Here is a 19530-nt window from a genome sequence, read left to right as displayed (position 1 = left end):
TGCTTGTGCTTCTCTGCTGTTTAAAGAGCTCTAACTTTTGAACTAAGTGAAGCTTTTGTCGACTTGAGGTTTTGTTCGTGCTGATCTCTCTGCTGGCACATTCTCATGCTCTCCCCTCTCATGGCTGGCCTCGTGTCATACTTTTGACTTTCTTGAACTTCTATATAATAATAAAGTTCTTCCCTAACTTCTAATTAGATACCTTAACCCTATGTTATGTTCAGAGCACTTTTGTAATTTCATATCATTTGAATTATTGGACTGCTACTTAAAAAAGAAATCTACCTCTCTTATTGACCTGGTTATGCCAGGATTCCAACCTGGAGCCCAGGGATTCCCACTGTACCACATAACCAGCCATGGTGAACTATCCTTGTTTGTAACATTCTATAAGTTCATGCATTTGTTATCAAAATCTCTTTGTAGTTCTAGAAGATGAAATCTAAATTTTTACAAAGCTCAAGTGGTATTTAGAAGAAAGAAAAAAAGAATTACAACAAAGAGGAAGTCAAAATTGATGTCATTATAGAACTTCAGTTCTGCTTATCTGCTGTTCTTAGTATAGTTTTATTTTTATTCCCTCAGTTTTATATTGTGAAGACATAATTTAGGAATTAATTTTTGTAATGTGAAATGTACATCACAGTTAAAATTTAAATGTGCTTCAAAATATTGAGTTGGATTCTTGGCTGATAAAAGAATGCAGCATAATTTTCTCTTTCACCAGCCATCACGTCCAGCCTGAAGGACACTTGAAATTATTTCAAATATTTTGGCATGGACTGTTTATTTCAAACATATATAAAAAAGAGTCATATATTAAAAAGAGAGTCATCTGGGATGAATGACTAGTGAGGAAAGAAGATCAGCAGTGGTCACATTTCAGGATTATCTTATTACCTTTTCTTTAACAGTTGCAAAGACTCCACAGACTGGGTAAATATCATCCTTAAAACTAAAAAACCGAGAATCTGGAAGGCTTTAATACAGCCACTCATAGACATCCTTAAAAGTAGAGCCATACATTGGTCCTCATGTCAACGAAACTGTTTCTTACCATTCAAGATGAGAGTCTATTACTTAGATTTTACCATATTGGGTAACCAAATGCCTAGTACCACATTCAGTGTAATTTGTTAACATGATTCAGGCAATAAAATGAATTCATTCTCAGTTGGTCAATTTTATCTGGCCAGTTTATTAAATGGCTCCCCAATCTACAAAGAAGGACAGTCAGTTCTTTCTTCCCTTTGAAAATATCTAAGCTTCCCTTTTTTCCCTTGTGCTGCTTGCCTCAGGGACATTTCATGCTTAACAGCCTTCGATTGATTTTTGTGCCCATTGGTGCTTCCATTTGCCATCTGTTAGCTGAAGCCTTTATATATTTAGAAACACAGGAAAGAGCCAACATGAGAAATTAAAGAAGTTTGAATAGATAGCACAGAGCAACTATCAAACTCTTTGTATGAACCATTATTGATTCATAATATGTGGATAATTGGAATAAGATATGAGATTTCAAGACTACTGAACTGCTAGATACTAAAATATTGAAGCAAAGGGAAAAATAGAGTTTTGGTGACATTGGTTGTAAGAATGCATAAAGAATGTTAATAAATATTGGTATTTTTAAAAGTAGAGAGAAAAAACAACAACTCATAATCTTAAAAAAAAATTAACGTGTCAAAGATGCTATTGTTGGAGGAGGGAAAAAGCATACTTTAAGCTTGAGTGAAAAAAACTATACCCTTTTCAGCATCTTGATCAGTTTATTGCAGCCTTGAGATCAAAGGAAACTCTTTAATGGGGTACACAAATCCACATATACTAAGAAAAGGCAAGGAGATTGGCTTGGTTAAAATGTTGTGATTTAATTGTGTAAATGTGTTTGTAGTTTATAAATTGTGTTAATTAATCCTTTTTAAAAGAGTATGAGAACAAACATCTTAAAATAATATGAAAATTTCTTCTCTCAAAGACAATAGTTTGTTGAATATTTTGTTGCATAAATTGCTCTCTGAGCTTTTAACACACACACACACACACACATTTGAACAACCAATGAAAAGCATTACTCATTTGTTTATGTGTCTGGATTTCTTGGCATTCTCTCTCCTTTCTCCTCCTCTCACTGCTTCATGTTTTGCCTTATTTTCTGCACTTCCCCTTTGGTCCTCCTGCGACTCTGTGCACCGCCTTATGGTGGAGCCTGGCCAATGTCAACCATCATTCCCATGATGTTTACTACCTCAATTAAATCAGGCTGCAGCTGGAATGTGCTTCCAAGATTTCCCTTCCCACAGCAGTTGCTGCTGCCACAAAGGATGCATTTGCCTAACATGTTAACATTTGGAAAATCTGTGGCAGTTGCAGTTTATGTTTCACAGTCAAAGGCCTGACATCAGCAAATGCATGAGGCAATGAAGAGGAGGGAACTCAGGACATTAAAAACAATAGCCAACCCACCCCTGTGTCCCCTACATGGATTTAGGAAAGATTTTCTTTCTTGAAGATTGATCTTCATAAGAGAAGGATCATAACAGAATTATGAGAATTTAGAACCATAGGAATTTTTGAGATCAAATAGTTTATGTGCCCAATATCCTAGAATGGCAGACCAGATAACCAGGACAAAAAAAAAAAAAAAAACACCCAAACTTGACAACTTTTAGTTACCTGGAATTTTTATATAGATAGAGTTTAAAATTTGAATTAGATTTTTTTAAACTAGACCACTATAAACACTACCTGGAAAATTATATGTGGTGTGTGTATCTATGTGTTTGTACACATGAATATTTTTGATAGTATTGATTTTAAAAGCCCCTTTTAATCAACCTGTACAGCAGAATCAGGATTGTTTTATATTGGATTGTAGGCCCGATTCTATGTAATAATAAACAGGTAATTCATTTAATAAAATTTACATGACTATATAAAATTGTAACTCTTGCTATAACTAGTATTTGACCTAAATTAATGCCATTTAGTTATTTAATAATATATTTATGTATTTCAAGCTTGCACTTTCTTAAATGTTTTTAAGTCAACAATATCCCACTCTAGTCTCAAACACTCTTACATGTCTTCGGAAAACTAGCAAGGCTCAGAAAAATGTGTCCATATTGCCTAGTAAATAAAGTAGTTGAGTTGATGTATAGGTAAGAGATTTGAACTAAGAAAAAGAATTGGGTTCATCTTTTATCACTAACTAGATATATAACCTTTGGCAAATCCATTTTCCTCCCTGGACTTCATTTGAAAAATGATAGGATTAGACCAGTTATCTTTATGTTAGTTTGAGCTCTAGGAACTATTATGAACTCAAAATTTAAATCAAGGAAAGGAGATGAAACATCAGTCATGTAATAAATGTTGTTTGTGTTGGAGTGCAGTTAAAGTGATCATCAAAATTTGCAGGAAATATTTACTCCCTGAAATAAAAGCATTTCTTCTCTCAAAAAAATCTCCATGGGGGTCAGATGAGGAAAGAAATCTATTTAGATTTCTATAAAGAACATGACTTTATTAAAGTCTCATGTTTTCAAGGACATGCACACTTGATAAGTTTACATGAGACAGAATATTGAATCTGAACAGAAATTAGGATTCTATTTTCTATTCAGAAATTAACAATTTAACTCTCCATCATTTTTTGATTTATGATTTTTATACCCCTAATAAAAACTTTAGAAACTCTCTAAAGAACAGTTAACTTTCATTTGCTTTTGAGATTTTTGTAAGATGACTGATAAATATCTTTATTGGTTGCTCAGATGGTAAAGGATCTCCCTGCAATGAGGGACACCTGGATTCAATCCCTGGGTCAGGGAGATCCACTAGAGAAGGAAATGGCTACATACTCAAGTATTCTTGCTTGGAGAATTCCATGGATAAAGGAGCCTAGAGGGCTACCATAGAAGGCAATGGCACCCCACTCCAGTACTCTTGCCTGGTAAATCCCATGGATGGAGGAGCCTGGTGGGCTACAGTCCATGGGGTCGCTAAGAGTCGGACATGACTGAGTGACTTCACTTTCACTTTTCACTTTCATGCATTGGAGAAGGAAATGGCAACCCACTCCAGTGTTCTTGCCTGGAGAATCCCAGGGACGGGGGAGCCTGACAGACTGCCATCTATGGGGTCGCACAGAATCGGACACGACTGAAGTGACTTAGCAGCAGCAGCAGCAAAGGGCTACAGTCCATGGGGTGGCAAAGAGTCTGACATGACTGAGTGACTAACACTCAAACAATTCAAAATATATGTCTCTTTTGAGCACTTAGGTGGTCTTATCATTATTGTTAAGGTTATGCCTCTCCAGTCCTCTCTACTCACTGTTCTCCCTACTGAATATCTTTCCTAGTGCTGGGTATACTCCATGGTAGACTATGTCTCAGATTCTTTAATATATATGTGCTGTGCTAAGTTGCTTCTGCTGCTGCTGCTAAGTCGCTTCAGTCGTGTTCGACTCTGTGTGACCCTATGGACAGTAGCCCACCAGGCTCTTCTGTCCATGGGATTCTTTAGGCAAGAATACTGGAATGGGTTGTCATTTCCTTCTCCCCTAAGTTGCTTCAGTCGTGTCCAACTCTTTGTGACCCCATGAACTGTAGTCCACCAGTCTCCTCTGTCCATGGGATTCTCCAGGCAAAAACACTGAAGTGGGTTGCTGTGCCTTTCTCCAGGGGATCTTCCCAACCCAAGAACTGAATCTGTGTATTATGGTTTTTCCAGTGGTCATGTATGGATGTGAGAGTTTGACTATAAAGAAAGTTGAGTGCAGAAGAATTGATGCTTGTGAACTGTGGTGTTGGAGAGGACTCTTGGGAGTCCCTTGGACTGCAAGGAGATCCAACCAGTCCATCCTCAAGATCAGTCCTGAATGTTCATTGGAAGGACTGATGTTGAAGCTGAAACTCCAATACTTTGGCCAGCTGAAGTGAAGAGTGACTCATTTGAAAAGACCCTATGCTGGGAAAGATTGAAGGCAGGAGGAGAAGGGAATGACAGAGGATGAGATGGTTGAATGGCATCACTGACTCGATGGACATGGTTTTGGGTGGACTCAGGGAGTTGGTAATGGACAACGAGGCCTGGCGTGCTGTGGTTCATGGGGTTGCAAAGAGTCGGACATGACTGAGTGACTGCACTGAACTGAATTCTTATGTATCTTGCATTGGCAGGCAAGTTCTTTACTACTAGTACCATCTGGGCAGCCCCTTTATATATATATATATATACACACACATATGAATAATATATATAAACATTTTAAATCTTTTAATCCATATATATAGAATACAGAAAAAATGATACAGATGAACAGGAATAGAGATGCAGTTTGTTCAGAATGGACATGTGAACATGAGGGGAAGGGGAGATGGGAAGAATTGGGAGAATGAGATTGACAGATATACACTACCATGTATAAAACAGATGGCTAGTGGAAATTGCTATATAGTGCAAAGAGTTCAGCTTGGTGCTCTGTGATGACCTGGAGGGATGGGATGTGAGCCCAAGAGGGAGGGGATATATGTATACCTATGGTTGATTCACTTCATTGTACAGTGGAAACTAACACAATATTAGAATGCAAGTATACCCCCATAAGTGCTTCCCTGGTGGCTCAGATAGTAAAGAATCCACCTGCAAAGTGGGAGACTTGGGTTCAGTCCCTGGGTTGGGAAGATCCCCTGGAGGAGGGCATGGCAACCCATTTCAATATTCTTGCCTGGAGAATCCCTATGGACAGAGGAGTCTGACAGGCTGCAGTCCGTGGGATCTCAAAGAGTTGGACATGACCGAGCAACTAAGCACATATCCCAATTAAAAAAAAAAAGATTTAAACAATCTGTATTTTTTTCAATCAAAATCAAAATGTGCTTTGTGTCAAATGTCTAATTGTTCTCTAGAATTTATAACTAAACTAAATTTGAATGTTATGAGAAAAAAGAGCATCTCTGCTCCTATTCCACAGATGTGGTCATTTTCCAATCCTTCAGCTGTTTCTCCTAATACTGTCCTTCATGTTCCATCTAACACGTTTATGTGCTATTCCTTGAGTTTTCATTAAGGTACTATTCATGACTTTCTAATTTGAAAGGTGGCTTTCATAAACCTACTTTGTCCTCCAAACACACACATCTACTCCCAACCCCCATCACAATTGTATCATAATTTGAAAATTCCAAAATTAACAGTTATAATGTATGCTCATATAAATTTTCTTTTCAGGTGAATCATGGTTATATTTTCTTTCTTTAGTATATTTTCTTTAATTTTCTTCATTTTTAAACTTTGGTCTTGAATGTGATTGCCAATAATGTAGTCCCTTGTACTAAAAGTCCAAATCTCCAAATAAGGTGCTTGAAAATATCCAAAAATCTTTTTCAACACAAACTTTTTACTTAATGATTAGTCTTCTGGAGCCTACTGCCTCCTGCTCCAACCTATGTGGCCTGCACTTGGGCCCATTGACCAGTTGTCATTTGGGGTTTGCCTTCATGTAGTCATTCACGCTGCCCCTCTCCTTTATTTTCTTAATTGGATCTTCTGCTTCCTGATTCGAGTCTTTCTCTTCTAAGTTTCCTTCCTTGAATAGTGGAATGTATACTCTTAGACTTGTAAATAGTGTGCATAGGGAAGGGAGTTATTTTGCTTTTTTTGGTGTGTGATCTTTTTTCAAAATTGTCTTTGTTGTATCTCCATTCTTTTTCAGGGAGAATCTCTGTCTTTTTAAATTTTAATTGTATTGGAGTATTATTGATTTACAATGTTGTGTTAGTTTAGGTGTGTTAGTACAATAAAGTGATTCAGTTATGCATATACACATATTTATTCTTTTTTCAGATTGTTTTCTCATATAGCTTATCAGAGAATATTGAGTAGAGTTCCTTGTGTTATTTGTCAAAATAGGTAAGTTCTAAATAAATCACTTTTGGAGAACAAGTGGAGGTCAACTAGAACCAACTTCATGAAAATTATTTGTGCATTTTACAGCAGGTCTGTGGTATCATTTTGGGCATTTAATTTTGCAGAGCTTCAGTTTCTTCATCATGCTGCATCTTGCTTTTCATCTCTTCATCACACTCATTTTCTGTCATGTGTGCACACATAATCACAGAAAACACAGTATCATCATCCCCTTTCACTCTCCAGTGATCATACTGGGTTACTGGCATATTCACTGTTCTACCAACTGTTAAAAGCCAAGTTTATGATAATTATTCTCAGTTTTGGTTGCTATCAAATCGATTCTTTATTGAGAATTAAATTGGCTAGATAATTCTCAATAACAAATAATTTTCTCTTAAACTTTATCTGTAACTCTTTAGATGTTTATTTCTGCTTCATATTTTTAATTTCCAGAACTATTTGTTGTTGTTGCTAAATGTTTCCATTATTTTTATGGCCTCCTCTTCTTATTTTAAGTATCTTTCTGTGGAACTCTACGATTTTTTTTTTTCATGAAAGTTCTTTTCTGCTCCATGAATTGTTTCTGTTTCTAAAAAAATTTGAACAAATATTTAATAGTGAGGATGTGACGATATTTTTGTAAACTGTGCCAACTGATGAATTTCTTTATTCGAAAGTCTGAATTGGCTATTTTCTTAGGTGATCTATTTCTCAGTAAAGGAATTGTCTTGTTTCCTTGCTTCAAGTTATAATCCAGGTTGCTCATTTGGGGAGGTATTTGTAAAGAGATCTAGTGTTGTCTTACTTTCAACCTTCCAAAAAATAGCAAGCAGAGATAAGAAAGTCTTCCTCAGTGATCAATGCAAAGAAATAGAGGAAAAAATAGAATGGGAAAGACTAGAGATCTCTGCAAGAAAATTAGAGGTACCAAGGGAACATTTCAAGCAAAGATGGGCACAATAATGGACAGAAATGGTATGGACCTAACAGAAGCAGAAGATATTAAGAAAAGGGGCAAGATCACAGAGAAGAACTATAGAAAAAGATTTCAATGACCCAGATAACTGTGATGGTGTGATCACTCACCTAGAGCCAACATCCGGGAATGTGAAGTCAAGTGGGCATTAAGAAACATCACTATGAACAAAGCTAGTGAAGATGATGGAATTTCAGCTGAACAATTTCAAATCCTAAAAGATGATGCTGTGAAAGTGCTGCACTCAGTATGACAGCAAATTGGAAAACTCAACAGGGGTCACAGGACAGGAAAAATTTTCATTCCAATCCCTAAGAAAGGCATTGCCAAAGAATGTTCAAACTACTGCACAATTGTACTCATCTCACACACTAGTAAAGTAATGCTCAAAATTCTCCAGCCAGGCTTCAACAGTATGTGAACTGAGAACTTCCAGATGTTCAAGCTGGATTTAGAAACAGCAGAGGAACCAGAGATCAAACTCCCAACATCCACTGGATCATAGAAAAAGCAAGAGAGTTCCAGAAAAACATCATCTACTTCTGCTTTATTGACTATGCCAAAGCCATTGTGTGGATCACAATAAACTGTGGAAAACTCTGAAAGAGATGGAACTACTAGACTGCATTACCCGCCTCCTGAGAAATGTGTATCCAGGTCAAGAAGCAACAGTGAACTGGACATGGAACAACAGACTGGTTCCAAATTGGGAAAGGAGTACGTCAAGGCTGTATACTGTCACCCTGCTCATTTAACTTATATGCAGAGTACATCATGAGAAATGCCAGGCTGGATGAACTACAAGCTGGAACCAAGATTGCCAGGAAAAATATCAATAAACTCAGATATGCAGGTGACCCCACCCTTATGGCAGAAAGTGAAGAGGAACTAAAAAGCCTCTTGATGAAACTGAAAGTGGAGAGTGAAAAAGTTGGCTTAAAGCGCAACATTCAGAAAAACTAAGGTCATGGCACCCGGGCCCATCAGTTCATGGAGAATAGATGGGGAAACAATGAAAACAATGAGAGACTTTATATTCTTGGGCTTAAACATCACTGCAGATGGTGACTGAAGCCATGAAATTAAAAGACGCTTACTCCTTGGAAGGAAAGCTATGATCAACCTAGGTAGCATATTAAAACGCAGAGATAATACTTTCCTTTCAAAGTTCTGTCTAGTCAAAGCTGTGGTTTTTCCAGTAATCATGTGTGGATGTGAGAGTTGAACCATAAAGAAAGCTGAATGCCGAAGAATTGATGCTTTTGAATAGTAATGTTGCAGGAGAATCTTGAGAGTCCCTTGGAAGGCAAGGAGATCAAACCTAAAGGAAATCAGTCCTGAATATTCATTGGAAGTACAGATGCTGAAGCTGAAGCTCCAGTACTTTGGCCATCTGATGTGAAGAACTGACTCATTTGAAATGACCCTGATGCTGGGCAAGATTGAAGGTAGGATGAGAAGGGGATGAAAGAGGATGAGGTGGTTGGATGACATCACTGACTAGACGGACATGAGTTTGAGTGAGCTCCAGGAGTTGGTGATGGACAGGGAGGCCTGGTGTGCTGCAGTCTGTGGGTTTCAAAGAGTCAGACACAACTGAGTGACTGAACTACCTTTCAATGTGCGAACTTAATTTTATCTAATGGCTCTCAGCATGTTATCCTACCTTCAATTTTGACTAGTTGTCATGAGTGCCAAATTTCTCTGATATTCTTCAGTACAAATGCATATTCTTTGACAGGGCTGGGGAATGTCAAATGATTAGAATTCAATGGTTTCAGGGGCTAGTAGGTGGTGGAAACGGGGATACTTTGGTCAAAAGGGGTAAATTTTCAACTATAAGATTTACTCTGGGCCTCTAATGTATAGCATAGTGACTATAGTTAATACTCTTGTATTACATATTTTAAACTTGCTAAAAGAATAGGTCTTAAGTATTCTTACCTCTCACACACACATGTGCAAGAAAGTGGCTATGTGGAGTGATGAATGTGTTAATTAACTTGATTATGTCAAAAATTTTGCCATGTATACTAAATCATCATGTTGCATACACTAACAATACATCACTTCTATTAATAAATTATACCTCAATAAAGCTGGAAAAGCACTTAAAACAACAAAAAAATATTGCTCATTCATCCTACATCATCAGTGAGGTTACCATTTTCACTCAGTCTCTGACTCCACTATCTAGAGCATTTCTGGTTGTGGTAGGAAAAAAAACAAATGTCTACCGGATCTTGTTTTATGTGTCACTTCCATCCATGCACACTGACCACTACTTGTTATATGACCCCTTCTGTCTTTAAGGAGAAGGCAATGGCACCCCACTCCAGTATGCTTGCCTGGAAAATCCCATGGACAGAGGAGCCTGGTAGGCTGCAGTCCATGGGGGTCTTTAAAGTGGCAGTCAATTGATCCCCTTCCTCCTACCTAAAAATAGATGTAAACCTGACATCAGTGGTCACTTGTCATGCCTAGGGTCTGATGGATTCCTCTTAACCAGAGTTGAGAATACACTGCCATACATAAGGCAAGCACCTCTTGTGTACACTGGCCTCAAAATCCAATCTAACAGTCCCACACAGTATCCTCAAGCAATGAACTATGTTTACCTGTCTTTGTGGGATAGAAACTAGAAACCACACTGAGAAAGGGATGCTGGTAAAAGTAGTCCCAGCCCTCTTTTCTGTGATCCATGGGAGATGGAGCAGATGGAGACTGAAGCCTTTTTGTCGTTGGACAATCTGAGAACATCCAAGAAAGTTAGGTAACTCCTTTAAGGTTCAAACAGCAAACGTAAACCAGTCCTTTATGGACCAATGTCCTGTGACTCTGACTTCAATATAATTTTTAACATGATGGTCTGGTCCAGACTTCACACAATTATAATTTGTGTCTGCAAACAGTGACAGAGTTTATTTTCTTGGGCTCCAAAATCACTGCCAATGGTGACTGCAGCCATGAAATTAAAAAACAAAACAAGACAAAACAAAACAAAACAAAAAAACCCACTTGTTTCTTGGAAGAAAACCTATGACAAACCCAGACAGCATATTAAAAAACAGACATTACTTTGCCAAAAATCTGTATAGTCAAAGGTATAGTTTTTCCAGTAGTCCTGTAAGGATGTGAGTATGTGAAAGTTGGACTATATCCACTTTTACCACTGTTATTCAACAGGGTTTTGGAAGTTTTGGCCACAGCAATCAGAGCAGAAAAAGAAATAAAAGGAATCCAAATTGGAAAAGAAGAAGTAAAACTCTCACTGTTTGCAGACGACATGATTCTCTACATAGAAAACCCTAAAAACTCCACCAGAAAATTACTAGAGCTAATCAATGAGTATAGTAAGTTGCAGGATATAAAATCAACACACAGAAATCCCTTGCATTCCTATACACTAATAATGAAAAATAGAAAGAGAAACTAAGGAAACAATTACATTCACCATTGCAATGCAAAGAATAAAAAACTTAGGAATATATCTACCTAAAGAAACTAAAGGCCTATGTATAGAAAACTATAAAACACTGCTGAAAGAAATCAAAGAGGACACTAATAGATGGAGAAATATACCATGTTCATGGATCAGAAGAATCAATATCATGAAAATGAGTATACTACCCAAAGCAATCTATAGATTCAATGCAATCCCTACCAAGCTACCAGTGGTATTTTTCACAGAGCTAGAACAAATAATTTCACAATTTTTATGGAAATACAAAAAAACTCAAATAGCCAAAGTAATCTTGAGAAAGAAGAATAGAACAGGAGGAATTAACCTGTCTGACTTCAGGCTCTACTACAAAGCCACAGTCATCAAGACAGTATGGTACTGGCACAAAGACAGAAATATAGATCAATGGAACAAAACAGAAAACCCAGAGATAAATCCATGTGCCTATGGACACCTTATCTTTGACAAAGGAGGCAAGAATATACAATGGATTAAAGACAATCTCTTAAACAAGTGGTGCTGGGAAAACTGGTCAACCACTTGTAAAAGAATGAAACTAGAACACTTTCTAACACCATACACAAAAATAAACTCAAAATGGATTAAAGGTCTAAATGTAAGACCAGAAACTATAAAACTCCTAGAGGAGAACATAGGCAAAACACTCTCCAACATAAATCACAGCAGGATCCTCTATGACCCCCCTCCCAGAATATTGGAAATGAAAGCAAAAATAAACAAATGGGACCTAATTAAACTTAAAACTTCTGCACAAAGAAAGAAACTATAAGCAAGGTGAAAAGATGGCTTTCAGAACAGGAGAAAATAATAGCAAATGAAACAACTGACAAAGAACTAATCTCAAAAATATACAAGCAACTCCTGCAGCTCAATTACAGAAAAATAAAAGACCCAATTAAAAAAATGGGCCAAAGAACTAAATAGACATTTTTCAAAAGAAGACATACAGATGGCTAACAAACGCATGAAAAGATGCTCAACATCACTCATTATCAGAGAAATGCAAATCAAAACCACAATGAGGTACCATTTCACACCAGTCAGAATGGCTGCGATCCAAAAGTTTACAAACAATAAATGCTGGAGAGGGTGTGGAGAAAAGGGAACCCTCCTACACTGTTGGTGGGAATGCAAACTAGTACAGCCACTATATAGAACAGTGTGGAGATTCCTTACAAAACTGGAAATAGAACTGCCTTATGACCCAGCAATCGCACTGCTGGGCATATATACTGAGGAAACTAGAACTGAAAGAGACACGTGTACCCCCAATATTCATCGCAGCACTGTTTATAAACAGTGCTGTTATAACAGCCAGGATGGGGAAGCAACCCAGATGCTCATCTTCAGATGAATAGATAAGAGAGCTGTGGTACATATACACAATGGAGTATTACTCAGCCATTAAAAAGAATACATTTGAATCAGTTCTAATGAGGTGGATGAAACTGGAGCCGATTATACAGAGTGAAGTAAGCCAGAAAGAGAAACACCAATACAGTATACTAACGCATATATATGGAATTCAGAAAGATGGCAATGATAACCCTGTATGCGAGACAGCAAAAGAGATACAGATGTATAGAACAGTCTTTTGGACTCTGTGGGAGAGGGAGAGGGCAGGATGATTTGGGAGAATGACATTGAAACATGTATAATATCATATATGAAATGAATTACCAATCCAGGTTCAATGCATGATACAGGATGCTTGGGGCTGGGTGCACTGGGATGACCCAGAGGGATGGTACAGGGAGGGAGGTGGGAGAGGGGTTCAGGATGGGGAACATGTGTATAGCTATGGCAGATTCATGTTGATTTATGGCAAAACAATATTGTAAAGTAATTAACCTCCAATTAAAATAAATAAATTATATTTTTAAAAAAAGCTGAGCACCAAATAATTGATGCTTTTTAACTGTGGTGTTTGAAAAGACTCTTGAGAGTCCCTTGGACTGCAAGGAGATCAAACCAGTCAATCCTAAAGGGGCTCAACCCTGAATATTCATTGGAAGGACTAATGCTGAAGCTGAAGCTCCAATAATTTGGCCATCTGATGCGAAGTCTTGACTCATTAGAAAAGACGCTGATGCTGGAAAAGATTGAAGGCAGTAGGAGAAGGGAATGACAGAGGATGACAAAGACTCTTGGATGGCATCACTGACTCAATGGACAAGAGTTTAAGCAAGCACTGGGAGATGGTGAAGGACAGGGAAGCCTGGTGTGCTTTAGTCCATGAAGTCACAAAGAGTTGGACACGACTGAGTGACTGAATAACAATGACAATCCTGCCTTTAAAGAATTTGCCAACAAAGGTCTGTCCAGTCAAAGCTATGGTTTTTCCAATAGTCATGTATGGATGTGAAAGTCGGACTATAAAGAAAGCTGAGCACAGAAGAATTGATGCTTTTGAACTGTGGTGTTGGAGAAGACTCTTGAGAGTCCCTTGGACTGCAAAGAGATCCTATCAGTCCATCCTAAAGATCAGTCCTGAACATTCAATGGAAGCACTGATGCTGAAGCTGAAGCTGCAATACTTTAGCCACCTGATGTAAAGAGTCTCAGTTCAGTTCAGTTACTCAGTTGTGTCTGACTCTTTGCGACCCCATGAATGGCAGCACGCCAGGCCTCCCTGACCATCACCAACTCCCAGAGTTAACTCAAACTCACGTCCATCGAGTCCATGATACCATCCAGCCATCTCATCTTCATTCGTCCCCTTCTTCTCCTGCCCCCAATCCCTCCCAGCATCAAACTCTTTTCCAATGAGTCAACTCTTCGCATGAGGTGGCCAAAGTACTGGAGTTTCAGCTTTAGCATCATTCCTTCCAAAGAAATCCCAGGGCTGATCTCCTTCAGAATGGACTGGTTGGATCTCCTTGCAGTCCAAGGGACTCTTAAGAGTCTTCTCCAACACCACATTTCAGAAGCATCAATTCTTTGGCCCTCAGCCTTCTTCACAGTCCACTCTCATGACTACTGGAAAAACCATAGCCTTGACTAGATGGACATTAGTCGGCAAAGTAATGTCTCTGGTTTTGAATATGCTATCTAGGTTGGTCATAACTTTTCTTCCAAGGAGTAAGCGTCTTTTAATTTCATGGCTGCAATCACCATCGGCAGTGATTTTGGAGCCCCAAAAAACAAAGTCTGACACTGTTTCCACTGTTTCCCCATCTATTTCCCATGGAGTGATGGGACCAGAAGCCATGATCTTCGTTTTCTGAATGTTGAGCTTTAAGCCAACTTTTTCACTCTCCTCTTTTACATTCATCAAGAGGCTTTTTAGTTTCTCTTCACTTTCTGCCATAAGGGTGGTGTCATCTGCATATATGAGGTTATTGATATTTCTCCTGGCAATCTTGATTCCAGCTTGTGTTTCTTCCAGTCCAGCGTTTCTTATGATGTTCTCTGCATAGAAGTTAAATAAGCAGGGTGACAGTATACAGCCTTAACATACTCCTTTTCCTATTTGGAACCAGTCTGTTGTTCCATGTCCAGTTCTTAATGTTGCTTCCTGGCCTGCATACAGATTTCTCAAGAGGCAGGTCAGGTGGTCTGGTATTCCCATCTCTTTCAGAATTTTCCACAGTTTCTTGTGACCCACACAGTCAATGGCTTTGGCATAGCCAATAAAGCAGAAATAGATGTTTTTCTCGAACTCTCTTGCTTTTTCCATGATCCAGCGGATGTTGGCAATTTGATCTCTGGTTCCTCTGCCTTTTCTAAAACCAGCTTGAACATCAGGGAGTTCACGGTTCACGTATTGCTGAAGCCTGGCTTGTAGAATTTTGAGCATTACTTTACTAGTGTGTGAGATGAGTGCAACTGTGCAGTAGTTTGAGCATCCTTTTGCATTGCCTTTCTTTGGGATTGGAATGAAAACTGACCTTTTCCAGTCCTGTGGCCACTGCTGAGTTTTCCAAATTTGCTGGCATATTGAGTGCAGCACTTTCACAGCATCACCTTTCAAGATTTGAAATAGTTCTACTGGAATTCCATCACCTCCACTAGCTTTGTTCGTAGTGATGCTTCCTAAGGCCCACTTGCCTTCACATTCCAAGATGTCTGGCTCTAGATGAGTGATCACACCATCGTGATTATCTGGGTCGTGAAAATCCTTTTTGTGCAGTTCTTCTGTGTATTCTTGCCACCTCTTCGTAATATCTTCTGCTTTTGTTTGGTCCATGCCATTTCTGTCCTTTATCGAGCCCATCTTTGCATGAAATGTTCCCTTGGTATCTCTAATTTTCCTGAAGAGATCTCTAGTCTTTCCCATTCTGTTGTTTCCCTCTATTTCTTTGCATTGATGGCTGAAGAAGGCTTTCTTATCTCTTCTTGCTCTTCTTTGGAACTCTGCATTCAGATGCTTATATCTTTCCTTTTCTCCTTTGCTTTTCGCTTCTCTTCTTTTCACAGCTATTTGTAAGGCCTCCCCAGACAGCCATTTTCCTTTTTGCATTTCTTTTCCATGGGGATGGTCTTGATCCCTGTCTCCTGTACAATGTTATGAACCTCATTCCATAGTTCATCAGGCACTCTATCTTTCAGATCTAGCCCCTTAAATCTATTTCTCACTTCCACTGTATCATCATAAGGGATTTGATTTAGGTCATACCTGAATGGTCTAGCGGTTTTCCCTGCTTTCTTCAATTTAAAGTCTGAATTTGGTAATAAAGGTGTTCATGGTCTGAGCCACAGTCAGCTCCTGGTTGTTTTTGTTGACTGTATAGAGCTTCTCCATCTTTGGCTGCAGAGAATATAATCAATCTGACTTCAGTGTTGACTATCTGGTGATGTCCATGTGTAGAGTCTTCTCTTGTTTTGTTGGAAGAGGGTGTTTGTTATGCCCAGTGCATTATCTTGGCAAAACTTTATTAGTCTTTGCCTTGCTTCATTCCATATTCCAAAGCCAAAAATGCCTGTTACTCCAGGTGTTTCTTGACTTCCTACTTTTGCATTCCAGTCCCCCATAATGAAAAGGACATCTTTTTGGGGTGTTAGTTCTAAAAGGTCCTGTAGGTCTTCATAGAACCATTCAACTTCAGCTTCTTCAGAGTTACTGGTTGGAGCATAGACTTGGATTACTATGATATTGAATGGTTTGCCTTGGAAACGAACAGAAAACATCCTGTCGTTTTTGAGATTGCATCCAAGTACTGCATTTCGGTCTCTTCTGTTGACCATGATGGCTACTCCATTTCTTCCGAGGGATTCCTACCCGCAGTAGTAGAGATAATGGTCATCTGAGTTAAATTCACCCATTCCAGTCCATTTTAGTTCGCTGATTTCTAGAATGTTGACGTTCACTCTTGCCATCTCCTTTTTGACCACTTCCAATCTGCCTTGATTCACGGACCTGACATTTCAGGTTCCTATGCAATATTGCTCTTTACAGCATTGAATCTTGCTTCTATCACCAGTCACATCCACAGCTGGGTATTGTTGTTGCTTTGGCTCCATCCCTTCATTCTTTCTGGAGTTATTTCTCCACTGTTCCAGTAGCATATTGGGCACCTACTGACCTGGGGATACCTCTTTCAGTATCCTATCATTTTGCTTTTTCATACTGTTCATGGGGTTCTCAAGGCAAGAATACTGAAGTGGTTTGCCATTCCCTTCTCCAGTGGACCACATTCTGTCAGACCTCTCCACCATGATCCGCCCGTCTTGGGTTGCCCCATGGGCATGGCTTAGTTTCTTTGAGTTAGACAAGGCTGTGGTCCTAGTGTGATTAGATTGACTAGTTTTCTGTGAGTATGATTTCAGTGTGTCTGCCCTCTGATGCCCTTTGCAACACCTACCATCTTACTTGGGTTTCTCTTACTTTGGGCATGGGGGTATCTCTTCACAGCTGCTCCAGCAAAGCACAACAGCTGCTCCTTACCTTGGATGAGGGGTATCTTCTCCTGCTGCCCTTCCTGACCTTCAACGTGGGATGGCTCCTCTAGGCCCTCCTGCACCTGGGGAAGCCACCACTCCTTGGATGTGGGGTTGCTCCTCCCAGTCGCCGCCCTGGCCTCGGGCGTGGGGTTGCTCCTTCCGGCCACCGCCCCTGGCCTCGAGGAATGCCCCTGGCCTGGGACGCGGGGTGGCTCCTCTCGGCCCGTTCCTGTGCTGTCGCAGCCTGGCACTCTAGGCCGCTGCCCCTGACTTTGGATGTGGGGCCGCTGGCCGCCGCCGCCACCTGCACTTAATCTCTCATTAGAAAAGACCCTGATGCTGGGAAAGATTGAGGGCAGGAGGGAAAAGGTAAAACAGAGGATCAGATGGTTGGATGGCATCACTGACTCAATGGACATGAGTTTGAGTGAACTCCGGGAATTGGTGATGGACAGGGAGGCCTGGTGTGCTGCAGTCCATGGGGTCACAAAGAGTCAGACAAGACTGAGCAACTGAACTGGAACTGAACTTAGACAACATGTTTTGGCTTGGAGGAAATCACAGCAGGACAGAGCTATGGCTGTAGTCCTAAGGGGCTGAGAGGATGCACGAGTAGGACTTGGGAATAAACAGGTAAAAAACAGACAGCCATGAGGTTCTTACAATCTTTCAAGAAATGGGAGGGCTTGAAGAATGAGAAAGTTCTGTCAGGGATGGAAATGGAAATGAGTTACTCAAGTTTGGAACTGAGTGTCTGAGGCAGTTATGGGCCTATGAGTGAGAGTCTGTCTGAGGAAGGAGTGCTGTTGGTGAAAGAATAGATCTTGAGAAGGGGGAAAGAAATGAGATTAAGGGAGAGATTTGGAGCTGGAAGTTCAAGTTACCATGCAAAATGGTTCAGAGAAAGTTGGCTAAGTAGGAGTGAAGGATTTGCATTGTATAAGTCTTGGTTTGGTTTTAGGAGAGGGAGGCAAAAGGTGATGCTCAGTTGGAAAGATAAGGGATGGCTTTGTGACTGGAATGGGGCAATGGAGACCAAGGATGCTGACAGGGACTGGAGAGAAAGTCATGCATCATATCAAAGTAGTCATGGGTTGTAAGATGACACTGTAGCAGATATCTCTGCTTTTCTGAGATAGGGCTTTGAATGAACCATCTTCTGTTAGAACTGGGCAAAGGAAATTGGCAAGAATACCATGTTTCCTCTTCAATTTTTTCTTAATGCTCCATGGTTCTCTTTCAAATCTACTCCAGGCAAGGCAATAAACAGTGGAGAGAGAATGTCTTTTGATATGTATTAATTTAATAACATGTGCTTCCTGATATGAAAGAAAAAATCCTTTAACATTTTTGTGGTTGCAATAAATACATGGGAAAAATATTGAGGAGGTTCTAAATTGCCCACATTTTCCCACTTTTGTTAGATTTTACTACACAATTTAAACTGATGAAAATAATCAAGAGCTTAATCACTGGAGTGTAAATATGATTAGTCAATTTATTTGATGCAAATTTTTTTCAGAGTTTTTGTAGTAAGTAAATAGTAAAGAAATCCATTGCATTTTAAATTAGAGAAACTTGCTATTGATAGCATTGCTTTTTCTTGGGAGGGCCAGGGAGGGATAAGACAGATTTTTTTCTTTTCTCACTCTCTCTCTCTTTTTTTTTTTCAAGAGGAAAGACTGAAATTAGTACTAACATCTGTGGTAAAACAGTTTACAAGCTTGCTTAGCTTTATAAAGTTTGTAAATACCTAGGCCTTGGGATCCAGTGCTTTAAGACATTTTGCTTTACCTGAAAGGCACCTCCTTTGTTAGAAAGCTTGTCCTTCCAACAAAGAAAAATCACTGGCTGATAGTCTAATCTTTGAGAAAGAACTTGGATTTTCTGGCAGCTAAAAAGAAATAAAAAAAAAAGTATGGGAAAGAAATTACATTGGAAACGTAAATCTTGAGAGGAAGAGGAAAGGAACTCCACTCCTTGAAAATAATTACTACTCAGGCTGTTTCATCTATTAAAATGCCTGGTACTGGCTGAAAGGGCTTGAGTATTGTGGTCTCCTTTCACCAGCTCCAACTAGGGACAAGTCCAGCGTTCACTAGTAGGAGGAGGTGACTCAACAAAAGAAAATTTTTTTATTTAAGGGCATTCTTGCTCTTTTAATGATGAAAAAATGAGCTTCTTTGCCCTCTCTCCCACACTGCTATATTTTTGGAAGAAAGAATGACAATACAACAACCACATTTTTGATAGCTCTAGAATAAAGCAT

Source organism: Ovis canadensis, chromosome 1, assembly GCF_042477335.2.
Source record: "Ovis canadensis isolate MfBH-ARS-UI-01 breed Bighorn chromosome 1, ARS-UI_OviCan_v2, whole genome shotgun sequence".
In the NCBI taxonomy this organism is placed as follows: Eukaryota; Metazoa; Chordata; class Mammalia; order Artiodactyla; family Bovidae; genus Ovis; species Ovis canadensis.
Note: the sequence above shows the minus strand (reverse complement) of the source record.